This window comes from Parasteatoda tepidariorum, chromosome 6 (assembly GCF_982258835.1).
Source record: "Parasteatoda tepidariorum strain Cologne lab strain chromosome 6, Ptep-v5.0, whole genome shotgun sequence".
NCBI lineage: Eukaryota > Metazoa > Arthropoda > Arachnida > Araneae > Theridiidae > Parasteatoda > Parasteatoda tepidariorum.
This window is the reverse complement of record NC_141760.1, coordinates 38,336,745-38,354,379: the sequence shown is the minus strand read 5'-3', so window position 1 is coordinate 38,354,379 and position 17,635 is coordinate 38,336,745. Positions and strand designations below refer to the sequence as shown.

Here is a 17,635-nt window from a genome sequence, read left to right as displayed (position 1 = left end):
ATTTCTCAGAGGTTTAATATATTCTTTGATTAAAAAAAGGTTAATTTAAAGAAAAATAATGTAAAAAGTAAAAATAAACAAAAGTTATTGGATTTTCCGATGAACAAGATATGTTTTATGCTTAGTTGTAAATAAAAAATCTATCACATATTTTATGCAGCAATAAATTTAACTGTGCTTTTGCATTAGATATTCTCTAAACTAACAAAAAAGCTTAAAGTACTTTTATTAAATGCTTCTTTGTTAAAGTTCCTCGCGCTGGAAACATTTATTTCACATTTCTTATGCATTGTTTGGATTACAAACTTGTTTTTTGTCATTGAGTACCATAACTGCGTTTAAATGGCGCAATTAAATAAGGAAATAAACGCTTGAGTTCTTGCCTCTTGGCAATAAAACTGGCGAAACTATTCGCTCTCAAATGTGTTCTTCTTAATGATAATGAGTCTCATGTCGCCAATAAAGAAAGATGCTGTGAAACTGCTTGAGATAATTATTCTTTGTATCACAGTAAAATTTAATATGCAAATTTTGCAGTAATACTTACATTTCAATAAAGGAGGAGAGTTCCACTATGAAAAAAATTAAATTATCATTTAAACTTTTAAAATAACTATTTAACCTTAAAAATCATCTAAATTTAAAAGCAAATTCTAATCAAAAATTTCTGCTAAATCGCATTTAAAGTTTTAAAAAAAATCGGGTGCATATTTGTTTTTAAGAAAAATACTGTTTAATTTTTAAAAAATTGATTTATGTGTTCAGGAATAAAGGAATTTTAATTTAGTTTATGTGAACATATTAAAAAGTAATGAATTTTGAATAATTAATTAATTTTAAGAAAGAAAAATTGTTTCTTACAATACATCTTTGTAACCCTTAAATATATTTCTTTAATTAATTTTCTCAACGCTTTCAAGCTACATTTTTTAATTAATATTTTTTTAAAATAATTTTTAAATATTTCTTGCGTTTATTGCAGCAAAAACGTTAATTATCTTTATTTAAGGATTGGTTATTAGCTTTTAATATTTCATTAAGTGCCCAACAACCCTTAAATTATAGTGTGGAGGGAAAATAAAATATTGTTCAGTCACACTTTATGCCATGCTCTAACGTATTATTGTAAAATTACCAAATTTTACTACATTGGCCAACTTTTATCATATTTTTACAAAATTATAATTTATAGTTATTTTAATCAAAATCATTAACAAAGCACGTACCAAGCAATATTACAAAGCTTTTTGATGTTACAATTAAACCAAAATCTTGGTAATAGTTACTTTATTCTAGTTGCTCTGACCATACATCTTTCTTAATGTATTTACTTCTTAAATGAATTTCACGCTTTTTACTAAAAGTACAGTTAATTTATTTTTGGTGTAATGTTTTGTTTAAATAAGACATAATTATTAACTAATGCCAAGACGAGTCTTCAAATAACCATTAGGTTTAATCATGCTAACCTTGAAATAAATTGAACCACATTTAGAGCTACAAATTGAAATTGAACCACGAGTTGTGTAGTAATACCTCTGAATGCATAGTCAGACTATAGCACACAATAAAATAATTCTAATGAAATAATTTGTGTTCTTCAAATGCTTTACTTTGTATATATATTTTCAAGAAACACTCTAAGACATAAATAAAGAAACACATCGATATTTAAGTTCAGATTAAATAATTTTCGTCTCTTGAACGAAGATGCATATTTACTGCATCTCTTCTGATTATCTCTTCTGATATTGTCTTCTGAGATAAACATAATATGAAATCAGTTATTAGTTTAAAATAAAATAAAAATTTTTGAACTCATTCTCAAGCGAAATAAATGTTAGTTTAATTCATGCATAAATTTACTTTAATAACATAACCCATAAACATTGCTCTCATATAATGCTTAGAAAAAAAATTAAAAATCTCATTAATAGTAATTATAAAGTTCTTCATGCAATATTTTTCGCAAACTAAATTCAATCCATTTTCCTCCCAAGTTGCAGGTAAATATAAATCAGACTTATTAATAAAGAATTTCAATAGAAAATAAAGAATAAAAATATTTAAACCATTAAAGATTTTGTGTTTTCATTTTACAGATTATTTTAAGAAATAAAATGGCTTTACACTATTATTAATGAATCATTATTGCATTAAAAATTAATAATATTGTTTCATTTTTGATCCTAAACTTAATAAAATATAGTTTAAAAGCTTTTTAAAACGTACAGTGCGGAAACATTTCATTAAATTATCCTTTGGTGCAACTTTTTTTTACGTTTTAAATTGAGGAACGCTACCATGTGAAGCAATTTCATTATAATAACGTATATTTTTAAAGCTTAAAATATGATTTTCACTAATTAGTGAACCATACTGAATATTTAATCTAAATATATATTTATTTTCTTATAATATTTCGTGGAAGATAATTTATAAAATTTTTATAAAAATTTTTCTTCATTAAATGCGTTTTAATAACTATTTTCTTTTTGCTTGATTTCTACAACTATAAGTATACTTAAGATGTATCGCTAAATTTAGAGTATGTTATATAAAGTCAAAACAAAAAACAAATCCAATACCTTTTAACAACTCTTAATAATGCAAATTGAACCTTCAGAGTGCTATCGTTCCAAAAAATAAGTTTGAGCTTATTTCTAATAAAATTCTTTAGTCTAATGGAGTTTAATTAGCAATTAAATAAGCAACAATTTTAAGAAATTTAAAACACTTAATTAAGCGAGCTTAAATTAGAATAATGTTAAGAGTTTTAAATAATAAATAAATTAAATTAAAATTTTTAAAGGAAATAAATGTTTATGGATTTGACTATTAGCTTAGTTTATTTTGATTAAATGTTTACACTATTGTTATCATTCGAATGTATTTTGAAGAATATGTGATTTACATTTTTGCCGTTAACTTATCGAGTTGGTTAATTTGTTACTCGTAATATGCAGTGCACCCCGTCTAAGCCTGTAAGCTTAAATGAATTCTGGAATTAGTACTATTGTTTTGCTATTACGTTTACGAGTGTTCTTTTTTCAGTTAGGCTACTCTAATATTTCAGCTTCATTTTATATGAAATAAATGAATCTAAAAGAGATGCTTTTAAGTTTTCTGATTACATGATTCTTGCCCATTTTGATTTCCTTAATAACGCTCCATTTATACTTACACGAATTTATAACAGAAAAATCATCGTAGGTTACATACACAGTTATTCTAGTATATAACAAAGTAAATTATTGGAACGTTAAAAAAATTAGTATAAGTATTTTAACATACAAAATTTTTTTAAAGGTACTTATAAGAAATATGTTTTTTTCTAAATTCTGAATTGCATAAATGCCTTAATTTCCGTCTTATAAAGTCTGCCTGAGATTTTTAAAATAAAGTTGCGACATTGAGTTAATCAATCGAAAGAGAGCAGGGGATTATAATGACGATTAATTAAAAAAATGCGATCACTAGTTACCCATTTGTCGTTTTATTTTCTTTATTTCCTGAATAGACTTTAATAAAACTCACAACATTTTAAGTTATGTATTGCAAAAACTGCTTCATTTGTGGTTTAATCCCTTGTCGTCCGATGGGCTGATTTTGTTTTCAATTCTTTCCATATGTGTTTTTAAAAACATCATAAAATTCTTTTCGTTCCTTATTATGCATAACATGTAAAATATTTTGGTACGTAGTTGCAATTATTTTCGGTTTTGAGATAAACTAATATTTTCCCTTTGCGTGTAGCCGCATTTTTTATTTACTTTTTCACTATTAAAATTTTATTTAATTATTTATAATTTTTTTGTTAACTTGTTTACTGACAACACATACAGCACATATTTTTATGCTCATTCTAATTAATTCATAGCTTCATTAAAAAAACATTACGTTTTAAAAACAAGCACATTTTTGGGAACATATTCTCACTAACTCTTTCAAACGGTTGCTGTTTTGTCAATGTTATATAATTTTTCGTACGACAACTATCATCTGTTCTCAAAACTGTATTTAGTTTACTTCAACATCAAAACTGATGGGACCGATTTATAGTGTATTTATAATAAAAGCACCGGCAAGACAATAATTAGAAATAAGTTAGTCACGAAAAGATCATAAGAATATTTCAAATTAGTATTATGTAAAGCGTTAAAAATGAAAGCTGCTGAAAATAAAAGGGAAAAAATCTGCCCGGAAAACAATAAACTTCCAAAAGTTTCAAACTTATTATCTGCTAACCTTGTGATGATTTTTAATAATATTTATGCTTCCTTGAATTTTTATGATTATTCCATCACTTCATTTGGGATTATGGTGTTGAAATTAATGTAGACGATGATGATGATCTTATTAAAGAGTGAGATACCATGAAAAATTTAGAATAATAAAAATTTTCCCAATGGATATTAATTTCATGGATATATTTTTAAATAGCGCTTAGCATCTTTAACGAGCTTTTGTTCACGGGACTCGATGATGGAAAAATAAAAATGATTATTGGGTGCCTCAGACATTATGTAAGAATTTATTATCCAATTATTTTTGGAATTATATTAATACAATTCATCTAGATTTATATCCATTATAAGGATTTTCAGAGAAAATTTCTCTAGTTTTTTTTTTTTTTTTTTATATTTTACTTTATGAAACAATTATAAGAGTATACATTTTCTCTATTTTCAATAATGATACACAAAATATGTTGCAACACACAAAATAAATAAAATAACTTGCAACACTCAACACACCAATTAGAAAAAAAAACATTCTTTAAATTCATCAGCATATATAATCATTAAAATATTTTGCTCGATAAAAGTATTCTCCAAGATTTTCTCAAATCTTTGATCCACTGTTGTTGCCTTCAAATTTACAACTGCAGTTTTTCTGATTTTGTTAGACAACATTGCTTATGGCCATTTGATACCACATGGATAGTATTTCAAGGTGCTTCAAACGTTTCGACAGTACATTTTTCGAACTACTATAATTAATGTTCTCCCATCGACACCCAGTATTTTTCGAAGATGTCTTATACACGTTACCCGCTTTTATAATCGTAATAATAATTCAAAAATTGATAATTATTCTAACATATGATTAATCAAGATTTTTTTCACTTTGAATAGTATATACAATTTGTGTCTACCATTCAATAAACCAACGGGATGCTTATATCATATAATTTATTTCAGTTGCCAAATATAAAATACGATGCTATTTCTCTATATTGTATCTATAATTAATGGTTGATATAACTTTCTAACTCCTTTGGAAAATAATGAAATTGAATTTTGAGAATTGATTCATGCAATGAACTAACCATTTATAAAAAAATCATTTCTCATTAATTCTGCCAGCATATACATATGAAAAAGTACTTTTTCCACCATACTTTGTTCCTACGAGAGAAAACGATTATAGACCCCCAAAAAGACCAAAGAATGAAATTAACAATATAATTAATTTAAAAGTATTTGCATACATTTTTTATTCAAAAAATAAATCAGATAAATCAAATAGCTAAATTCAAGTTGCAAAGCTTAAAAAACCAGTAATATCACTGGACTAAATAAACTCTACGAAATATTAAACTAATAATTGAACTAGACAATTAATATATATTTAACAGGCCATTACCTTTTTATCACAAATAAGCATATTTGGTTTAAATTCAATAATAAGTAAAATGTTTAAAAAATGCGCCATTTGGTAGCTTAAGAAATATGGCATTATTTGTTTTATTTCTATACAAACTAATTTTTCTCAGGTACAGAAATTATATGGCACTTGAAACAGAACGCTTTAAAACACTAGTTTATTTAAAAACATTTTAACAGAAGAAGATCTTGTATTATCAATTCTTACATACAAACTATTCAATATTTGGTTTCCATTTATCATTATTTTTAAAAATTCTAGAGGAATGTTTGAATGTAAATTATGTATGTTACTTTCAAAGACAAAAATCTGTAGAATTTTAACTTTTACCGGCGAATGTCAACAGTCAAATAATGAAGGTTCAAAATATTTGTTAGATATTAATTTTTTATTAATATTTAATGTTTATTCAATATTTTAAAATAAGATTTCAATCGATTAAGAAAAACGCTAGGAATCAGAATACAAGATAAATGTATTCCGGGACGTAGCACTTGACCTTAAAAAACATCAATGTAGAAAATACTGGGTAATGACAATTAGAACTGGAATAACACATATCAGACATTTAAAGAGTAAAATAAACTAGATTTTTCTTCGAAAGAAAAGTTTTTAATATTCATCTTGGAGATAGGTGTAAAGAGAGAGAAAAAAAATAGAAAAAATTTAAAAACCAAATTCAGTACAAAGTGAATCCTCAAGCTAAACTTAAAGTTAAAATAAGAAGAAAATATTTTTATTGGCTTTATTAAGTTACACATATAGTGCCAGACAATAGAAATTTTACATGATTCTACAAATGTATATATATATATATATATATATATATATATATATATATATATATATATATATATATATATACATATATATATATATATATATATATATATATATATATATATATATATATATATATATATATACATATATATATATATATATATATATATATATATATATATATATATATATATATATATATATATATATACATATATATATATATATATATATATATATATATATATATATATATATATATATATATATATATATAGTGGTGGCCAAAAGTGTGGACACTTTTTGAAACTTTCATGTTTTTCAACTTTGTGTGCTTGTAGAATATATTAATTTTCACATAAATACAAACGTTTATATATCAAATTGTAGGTAATTTAATGCAGAATTTAATAATAAATACAGTATTACAATATCTACATTAAAACAAATCTATGCTACTAATATTAAGATCTATCTTAGATTTGCAATTTTTTAAAGTGATACTTACACAATCAATACTTAGTGGGATAACCTTTATTTTTCAGACAGCTTCACAGCGTCTTTTCATCGAGTGAACGAGTGTTTGGAGTTTATCTTTCGTAACCACATGGTGCCAAGAATCAATTATAGCTTCAATAAGTTATCTTTTATTGGATGGATGCTTTTTTCGTACAAGAATTTTCAAACGTCGCCACAAATTTTCAATTGGATTGAGATCAGGGCAGTTTCCTGGCCATGGTAATATATCCATGCCTTTATTTTGAAACCATGCTTTGCATACTTTTGCTGTGTGGCATGGGGCTGGATCCTGCTGAAAAATAAATGGTGCGTTGTTGGGGAAGTTCTGGTGAACAAAAGTTCCATTTACGTTATGAGAAAACGAAATCAGTGGAAAATAAAGCCAAATCAGGCCGGAAAAAATGCACAAGTGCTACTGCCGATAGAAAAATTATACGGCTATGCCTACAAGAAAGAAAAATTTCATCAGATGCTATTAGATGTGAAATGAATGCAGCCGGTATTGCAGTAAGTTCAAGAACAATAAGATGAAGGTTATCAGGATTTGGACTACAAGCTAGTATTCCAAGGAAAAAACCATATTTAAATCAAAAGTAACGTGAAAAACGAGTTAAGTGGGCAAAAGAACACATTAAATGGTCAGAAAATCAATGGAAGCAAGTAATCTGGAGCGATGAGAGTAAAATATCGCTCTTTGGTAGTGATGGTAGAAAATACGTGAGACGTAGAGTAGATGACGCACTTCATCCTGCAAAAAACTCAACAAATGTCAAGATTTGGGCATGTATGTCTGCAGATGGTGTGGGCCGAATTCAAGTGATTGATGGCATCCTGAATGCCAAATAATACATCGAAACTGTCCTGAAACCAAAATTGATACCTTCTATCAAGGATGTCTTCCCAAACAACGCACTATTTATTTTTCAGCAGGATTCAGCGCCATGCCACACAGCAAAAGTATGCAAAGCATGGTTTCAAAATGAAGGCATAGATATATTACCATGACCAGGAAACAGCCCTGATCTCAATCCAGTTGAAACTTTGTGGCGACGTTTGAAAATTCTTGTACGAAAAAAACGTCCATCCAATAAAAGACAACTTATTGAAGATATAATTGATTCTTGGCACCATGTGGTTACGAAAGCTGAACTCCAAACACTCGTTCACTCGATGAAAAGACGCTGTGAAGCTGTCTTAAAAAATAAGGGTTATCCTACTAAGTATTAATTGCGTAAGTATCACTTTAAAAAAATACAAATCTAAGATAGATCTTACTATTAGTTGCATGACTTTTTTTGTAATATAGATATTGTAATACTATATTTTTTATTAAATTCTACATTAAATTACCTTCAATTTGATTTGTAAGCGTTTGTATTTAAGTGAAAATTAATCTATTTTACAAGCACACAAAGTTGAAAAAACATGAAACTTTCAAAAAGTGTCCACCACTGTGTATATATATATATATATATATATATATATATATATATATATATATATATATATATGAGATTTTGAAACAAAATAAGGATTCATGTTTTTCTATATGAGTACTTTTGGATATAAGTATAATAATAATAGTTCTTGGCTTCTACGCAAAATACAGAAACACAAGAAAGCATAAAATACATACTTTTTTCAAGCAATATATTTTTTATAATATTTATATTTCTTTTACTTGTGTAAATCTTACTTCTTGCCACTTACTTCTTGTAAATATTTTTAGGAAATATATCACTATACTTAAATTTTATTTTCGATAGTTTTGAAATACTTTCTAAAAAAAACTTTTTTTTAGCAATTTTGTGAAGATTGTATCTGTTCTTTAAACTTTCTAAATTTTTACTCTTTGCATCTTTTATCCTTAATTCTATTAAAGATCTGCATATTTTGCTGTACAGCACATTATCTAACATCAATGTAGATTAGTTAAATTTTAACGAATATATTTTTTTTTTCATTTCTGATTTAATTATAACGGTAAGACTGACTTTATCTGTCTCAAATTACAGTAAACAGACAATGTGAACTATGTGAGTAGCAAATTCCAATTTATTTATTTTTAACTTGAAGGAACAAATATTATGAATTTTTATTCTCATTGAAATGAAAGGATAAGTTTCTTTAATGTTAATTATACTAAATAGTCTTTGTTCACTATATAATTAAGAAAAAATATTCTAAAAAATATATTAAAATTACATTTTTACAGAATGACTTTTCAAAAGAAGCTAATGTTATTATGTTTTTTTTTATTTTGTCATGTTATGCTGTATAGTATTTGTGTATACAGCCAAAGTGATAAATACATAGAGAAACTAAACTATATATATTTTATAGTAACCTACATTTTAATACGATTCATAATTAATGTATTTACCTTGTAATAGATTGAAGGAGATTCAGTCAAAATATTGTTTTTAAATTTTTTTTAATAAACATTTGAATTTGAATTAAAAATTTATGTTTTCTAGCTATAAATATTTAAATACATATCTTACTTAAACTAATTTAACTTATTTACTAAGCTTTTTATAACGCTAATTATGATGTATTTTTGTACTGTTCGATTTCTTTCATAAACGTCAATGATAGTCTGACAACATACAAATTAGAATTTATTTTATAAAACAATTAATTAATTTCTTTTTTTGTTTTCAATTTATATAATTTGAGTATTAGTTTTCCTTAATCACAATTCTAATTTTAAAGAAAAGTACTTTTAATTTGATTTACAAAATTAAAAAAAAAATCCCTTTTAATGCATTTTAAGATACTAATAATGTGTTTGGTCAAAATGTTTTTTATTTAATTTTGAGTGAGATATTATAGGTTATTTTTCGCAATCAGGTATATTCTTTTTATTTTTAAAATTAATTGGATAATATATTTGAATATAATTGAATTAAATATACTGTGATTAATAATTAAATATACTGTAATTAATAATTAAATATACTGTAATGTATAATTAAATGCATTTATATAAAAATTACTAGCACTTTATTTGCGTCATCCATTTTTACTGTAATTGTTATAATAATATTTATTTATTAGAGTGATTCAAAAAATATTACGATAATTTTTAATGTAGAAAGTGTGGTATATCGGAATTTTTCGCTCCATACAGTATACATGGAAATCCTTAAAAAATATATATTTAAGTAAGCATATCATTCAAAAATTAATTAGAAATTCTAATTTATATAGTTATTATTAATGATGAAAGAAGGCTGTGCATATTTAGTTCGCTATCTAATTTTTCTTATTAATTGAAAAATATAAAAAAGACATATTGTTCATTAGGTTTTTAATTTTTCAAAACCATAACGATACATTAATATAAAAATTTGAAAAAATTCTAAATAAATCTCTTTTTAAATCACGAGAATAATTATCATTTTTTAAAATAAACTCTTGTGAGGTAAAAGAAGGTATTTCAAACAAAATCAGAAATAACTATTGTATAATAATATCACCCAATGCTGTAAACAGTGCAATAAGCTTATACAATGCTTTAGATAATCGATTTTTTAAATTAAAATTATTATTCTTTCAAAACGTAAACTTATTGTTCCAGTAGCATAATATTTTAAAGCATGCTAGAGACAGGCTATTTGAATTTATTATGGAAGAACAATACTCAATCTCTCCTATTTATTAAAAATTAATTAACAATTGAAAATTTTAAAATGGCAATTAAAAAATCAGAAAGATAATTGATTGTAGATTGAGTAGATTGCAGCTAGTAGGTGTTTTACATAACGCCAGAAGCACTGTAAATTTTATCATTGGTATTTTGGTAGTTTGGACAATACTTTCTTTTCAGTGCAGTTTCTCGGATATGTAAAAATTTTTAAGTGCGTTATAATCTTTAAAAAAAGCCGACCAGTCTGTGTAGGGGGCAGGGAACTGTCCTTGCATCAGAAAGGTTCTGGGTTCGAATCCCGGGCAAGGCATGGATGTTTCTTTCCCTTTATCTGTGTTCTATGTCCTTTCTCCTTTGTGTGTGAATGTGACCCGCCCTATAAACGGGTTGTGGTAGTGTGACGTGGGCGACGCTGTTCCACCGCCGTGGCTTCGCCGCAGGTGCCCACTGGGTAACGAAAAGAGAATTAGCAGTTCTGGCACTTTTTGTGGCCAATGGACAATAGCTCCAAGTGCCCGCCATTAAAAAAAAAATCTTTAAAAAAATGATGTTATTGATTGTGATGCCACAATTGGAATTACATATTTATTTTCTATGCTTTTAAAATATCTTTCATTACTTAAGCTTATTTTTATTAATAGAAGAATTGCATTTAAAATAAATCAAAAACTTAATCTTTTTAAACGAACATAAATATTTATTTCTTCTCTTCTAGATCAATGTAACGGAAACTTTTTTTTATTCCATTACTAATAAAGACTTATAAATTCACTGTCGCCTCTAATCGAAAACAAAAGTCTATTTATAACTTTTTATTCTAAATTTCCAACGGCTAAATGTTTCGGTTGCATGGTTGTAATAATTCTCATAAATTTGCTGGCGACTCGTGATCGCCAAAGTGTTCTTTTAAACCCTTGTTGATATGCTAGTTGGCTTTGTTTTGGCTATGATATATTATGATAAATCGCCAAATTATGGATCTCCTACCCATACTTTCTACGTCCGTTGGGAATAATTATATTCACTTTTAATTTCAAATTTGTGGAGGCTGGGAGCCCTTTGGGGCCTCCCCAATCTCAATTTTCTAACCGTCAGAAATGATATTCTGGCTGTATGATCTCTCAATAGAGAGTATTCTGATTTCATCCCTTTAAGGGATTTCTTATTTTTTGATGAAGAAATGGCCATTGTCTAAATCACCAATTATGCTTAATAAAATCTAAATTTACATTCAACGATTTGAACAATATTTCCTGGAAACTTAATTATTTAATTCATTAATTAATGTCCTAAATGAACAATCATGAATTCTACTATACGACTATTGGCGGCAACTGACGGAGAAACAAAACCTCCGTCATATTGATCTTATTATTGCTTGAAATTAATTCCTCTAGATTCAAGTTTCATTAGTCTTAGAAAAATGTTGTAAACAGGTTAAATGTTGTAAATGAGTGAATTTCCTTACTCTATGATTTTAGTGCAATTCACATAACAAGAAAAACCCCTTTTGTTTTGTAAAAAAAAACGATTTTACTTAATAAATCTACATACAAAAATAAAATAAAGAAAAATAAAATTAGACATCAAAATAGAAAAAAAAATAGTACAAACTTCCTTGTAACAGCAAAATTGCAAATAATTCTTTGTCAATAAGTAATCATTCACTGTCGAAAATTTAAAACAGCACACCCAATTCAAAAATATGTTTTTCTCCTCTTATTTCGATATTTTTTTGGCATAATCTTGTTTCCTTTCAGAATTTCATTAAACAAATAATGTAACAACACAAGATTGAATGGAAAAATATTTTTGGAACAACTGGTGGGGAAAAAAGAAAGATAATAAACGTGTCACATCTGTCTAAGAGAATATTTCTGTAATATCTGTTGCATGAAACAGAAACTCGAAAATATACTCCACATTTAAAATAAAACTGAAATTGTGACAGGTAAGACACAACAAAAGAGATTTTTGATGCAACATTTGTTTCGTCACAGAGAATAATTTTCTATTCTGAATTGTATATAATATACAATGTATACTTTCTTAAATACCATTATTTTCAAACTTTAATAATTTAGATAAGTTTTGGAAAAGTATTTTAATTTTGGCAATTTGCGTGCAGTCAATTTAAATTTAATAACTAATTTTCTTGCATTTAAGTGTTTTGTAAATAATCATGAATATTATTCAGATTTGCTAAAATAAGAGACCATTTTTTTTAAAATTGTAACTTAAAATGTTTTTGCAAAACAGTGAAAAGTTTCCAAAATTTAAAAAGTAATGTTTACAACTCAATAATACAACAGGTATTACAGAATTATTCTCTTAGACGGTGGTGTCACACTTATTAATAATTCTTTTTTCCTCACCAGTTGGTTAAAAAATATTTTTCTATTCAATCTTGTGTTGTTATTATTGAGTTGTAAACATTTCTTTTTAAATATTTTCAAGTTCCTGCTTCATATAACAGGTATGAAACAGAAACTTGAAAATATTTTCCTTACTTAAAATAAAACTGAAATTGAGACATAACAAAAGATTTTTGATTTAACATTTGTTTCATCACAGGCAATTATTTTCGATTACGAATTTTATATATATATATATATATATATATATATATATATATATATATATATATATATATATATATATATATATATATATATATATATATATATATATATATATATATATATTTTCCTTAAATACCATTATTTTCAAACTTTAATATTTTACATATGTTTTGAAATAAATATTTCAATTTAGGTAATTTGGCAATGAATTTAAATGTAATAAATCACTTTCTTTGTATCTAAGAGTCTTGCAAATAATCATGAATATCACACAGGTCTGCTAAAATAAAAGGTCATTTTTTTTAAAAAAAAATTATTTAAAAAGTTTTTACAGAATATTGAAAAAGTTCTCAAGTAATGAGCGTGTAGAGAGTTTGCAGAGCTAGAACATGCCACAGAAAATTTGCTCACAGCGGTACCAACGCCCGCATACATTCCTCGTTCCGTTCTGACCACACTGTTATCCATATGTTAATCTCTTCTCTAGTCCCTATGAACCCAAAAGAAACAAACACACAGTGGAAGAAAATTTGCGAAATTACGGTACTGTAAGGTAATAATACTGTTAAAATGTCACTGTTAAAAATCAAAATACATAATATTCGATATTTAAACCATTCATTCTGTAATTTTCAGTCCATATGATAAAGGTTTACTGAAAGTTCTGATTTCAAAATTATAGTTTTAATATCACACACTTATTAATGCGAAAGTAAGAGGCAAATTTAACCGAGTAAATGGTTTTATGCCATGCTCAAACTTAACATAATGCGACCAAATAAGCCGAAGTGTTGAAAAACAACATTTAACTTTATGGAAGGTGCTCAAAATTTTGATTCAGAACAAGTGGCTTGCTTATATATTGATGATGACTGTGCATATAGAAATATTCCGGGTGTTAGTTATCAATCTACAAAACTTGAGTATGTTGCATACAAAGAATATGTTAAAAAGTTTTAATGCTGATTTGCTTGCACACAGCAGAACGTATGCACTTGCTTGCTCAGTTCACATTCCAATTACAGAATAACTGTAAAGAAGTTGCATCCTGTTGCAGAAAATTTTTACAAAGCATAGATTATATTTGATAGAATATTTAGCTTCTGAGCCAACTGAATTCCACTTTATAACTCTACCTTCTTGAAAAATCTTTACACTTTTAGTTTAATATCTGGAACTGTCAAAGTTTTATTAAAAGTCATTGTCTTATTGAATTGGGATGTAAGTCAACTTAGTTAAAACTGTTATTGATATTAATAATAAACAGTACGTAAATTAAGAAAAAAATGGAAAATGTTATTTTTTTTTAAATTTTATTTTTCTGTTTTAATTATTTTCGACGCAAATGAGAATATATTATCACATTTACCAGAATATGGTAACATTTACCGTGATTCAGGCTTTTACCAAAAGCACCAAAAGGCTCAGTAATTTTCACCGAATCTCCATGGTAAAATTAAAAATAAAATATATCTTTTTTTGATGTATGATAAAACATGGAAATTTCATTATGAATGCTGAAAACATGGGATAAAAACCATTTATTCCATTAAATTAACTTTTCAGTTTTTTATTGTTTATTAAACGTGTGGTTGTAAAAACTAAAACCAGTATTTCCGACAAGCCGATACCATATGAACGAAAATAATATTAAATGAATGATTTAAATACCGTATATTTTGTTTTTTTTAACCAGAATTATGATTTCTCCTTTTCACCTGGAAAAAAAAAAAAAAAAAAGCTTACTATGCAGTGCGGTAATTTTCCAGACTTTTTTCTCCGTGTAGATGAATCTGTAAGCATAACTTTTAAAAAATTAAGAAGAAAATGTTCAGATTCTATGTCACATGGTTGTAAAATTTATTTATTAAGCTCTGTAAAACAATAGTTTTAACTTATAAAATATTACTTTTTCATTATTTAGCAAATTATTTTTGAATTTAATAAAATGCACAATGCTTGTAACACTGGAGAAATGACGGCCTCTAAATATATTTCAAAATATAGAAGTTATGTAAACAGGCAGAGAATCAATATTTTAAGATAAATATTACAAGTTTTAAAATACGTCTAAATACAGTACATTATATTCATTCGCTAAAAGTTTTCCCACCGAAACAGTAAGACACTTTGTAAGTAATGGGAAATAGTTTGAACTTTAAATGCGAAGTAAATTTCTAAGAAGAAATGTTTAGAGCAGTATATTATGTATTATACTCGCATATATTCTCTGTTCAGGTAATTCACGGAAAGATACTACTATCTTTCAGCCTCCAGGGGTTAAATTCTCTGTTAGAATTTTCTGCTCGGGGAGTAAAATTACGAATATCCTTTCGAAATATCCATGGTAGCCGGCATATTTATTAAGGGTGAGATATGCGTAGAAAGGGTTATGTTATTCAACAAACTTGGACCATTAATTTTATTAAAGCTAAATATATCTGCATTATACACTTCTTGGTACTTACTTAACTAAAATACTGCTTTCATAAAGTGTAATGTTATTAACATTTTCTAAATGACTATAGTGAATGAAGAACCTGCATGTGTAGGGATATTGCGTAATTTTGATTATTTTGAATAGTCTGTAACTTAAAACTGTTGAAAATCAATTCGGGATGTTTATAATTGACCAGAAATTTTTAAAATCATAACTTAAAATTAGCTTAAAACGAAACTCACGTGACTCAGAAAGAGGCAGGAATTGCTTTCGACGTCAGAATTCAAATCCTGGGTAAACTAAATTAGCCGAACTAAAATTTGTCATAGGGTGAAGTGATGCTGTTTTCAAAGAACTTTTATTTTAATCTTATTTTAGACAAAATTGTGTTAAATTTTTGATATAATGTGGACAAGAGACATATTTTTAGAAATTTTTCTTCTTTTTTTTTATTAGATTTCCCTCCTCCTCCTCCTCCTTCTGAAAAAATTTCTGCAGGTGCCTTTGACAAAATAATATAAATTGATAAATGCAAAAAAAAAAAAAAAAAACTGAAAGTATTGATTGTACTTTTTTTCAATTGTACTTTTGTCAAATTGTACTTTTGTCAAATTGTGCTTTTGTCAAATTGTACTTTTTTTCAATAACTTTTGAGGAAATTTCATTTTTTATTGATGTTGGTTTATTTTTAATAATAACATACTCTGAGAGTGAATCGTCAAAAAAATCCCTAGTTAGTTTGATCGCAGATAGAAGAAATTGAAATGTATAAGATTTTAAATTAAAGTTTAGGGGGAAAAAATTTTTAATAATTTTCTCAAAAAATTTCTCTCCCATTTTTTATTAGTCAGTTCTCAAATATTTTATTCAATTATTATTAGAACAGATGCAAGCGATTTTAAACCATCTTCAGTTTTTTATATTTTAACTCTTCTTAACGTTATCCCCCTCCCTACTACACAAAAATAAAATTAATTATTTTTAACTTTAAAAGTTCGGTTTCAATATAGCAAAAAACTAAAGTACATATGTATTAGAGGGAGAAGTTAAGGCAGAATGAAACGAAATAGGTCGTTAAATGAAAAAAATTTCTTGAAATCCTTTTATTTCAAAGAATAAAAAAAGGGAGTAACCCTAAAATGCATTTCATAAACATTTTTAGTCAGCATAATGAATGATTCCTTCGGAGATACAAAATCAAAAGCAAAACAATCTTATTAAATTAAAATAACACAAAGTAAAAATAAAAAAAATAATAAATAAATAAAGTTTCATACAGCTCACGATTTTGCTTTTTGAAATCACGCTCAATGGCTTTGCACCAATCCTGTTATTTTTCACTTTTTGTTAAATTAAAACAATTTAATACGGTGCACTAAATATTAAGCTATTGCAAATTGATATAAAGCGATACTTGCCGTAAGTGCTTGGAGTTATTTTTGAGAATTTTTAAATGTTCTACTAGTCGAGACAAGTGCTTTTACTGTATCGGAAAGTGATTTGAGCAGTATTGGTCTTGTATTCTGAAGTTATCAAACGAGATGGAAAAACCAACTGCGTTTTAGAGGGCATCATAAATTATTTGAAATTGGCGTTTATCCCCATAAAATGGTATAAAGTTTCGTTTTGAATAATAAAAAAAATACCACGCAGTTCCCTCATGACAAATAAAATATATAGTTGATTATACAATGGAAAAATAATATTTTTAAGGTTTCATTATAAAATTTGCAAATGTTTCCACATTTACCAAATAATTAAACCATATTTTACTGTTAAGAATACCAAATTCAATACCAAAGCCATTCAATAAAAATTATCAAACTTTTTGGCGTGCCCCATAGAGCCAGAAACGATGCAAATTTCACCATATTGTGGAAGATTTGACAAAAAAAATTTTCAGTGCTGTCTGACAAAATATAGTGAGTAATTAACAAGTTAAGAATCTTTGAAAAACACTTAATAGGCTCTAACACTTACACATACATG

The 17,635-nt window shown here is 26.3% G+C and overlaps 1 long non-coding RNA gene across 5 annotated transcripts in view; it reads right to left on the bottom strand.

Annotated features, from left to right (window-relative positions):
• The window catches only part of LOC122269938 (uncharacterized), a 181,914-nt gene extending 168,894 nt beyond the window's left edge, over positions 1-13,020 (bottom strand). Inside the window, exon 1 of one of the 5 annotated variants that reach the window (XR_006225497.3) lies at positions 12,239-13,020. This is a non-coding gene — a long non-coding RNA (uncharacterized LOC122269938). The remainder of the gene's footprint in view (positions 1-12,238) is intronic. The other 4 variants (XR_011636430.2, XR_006225499.3, XR_006225498.3 and 1 more) reach the window with 4 other exon arrangements.
• Between the last annotated feature and the right edge of the window lie 4,615 nt (positions 13,021-17,635).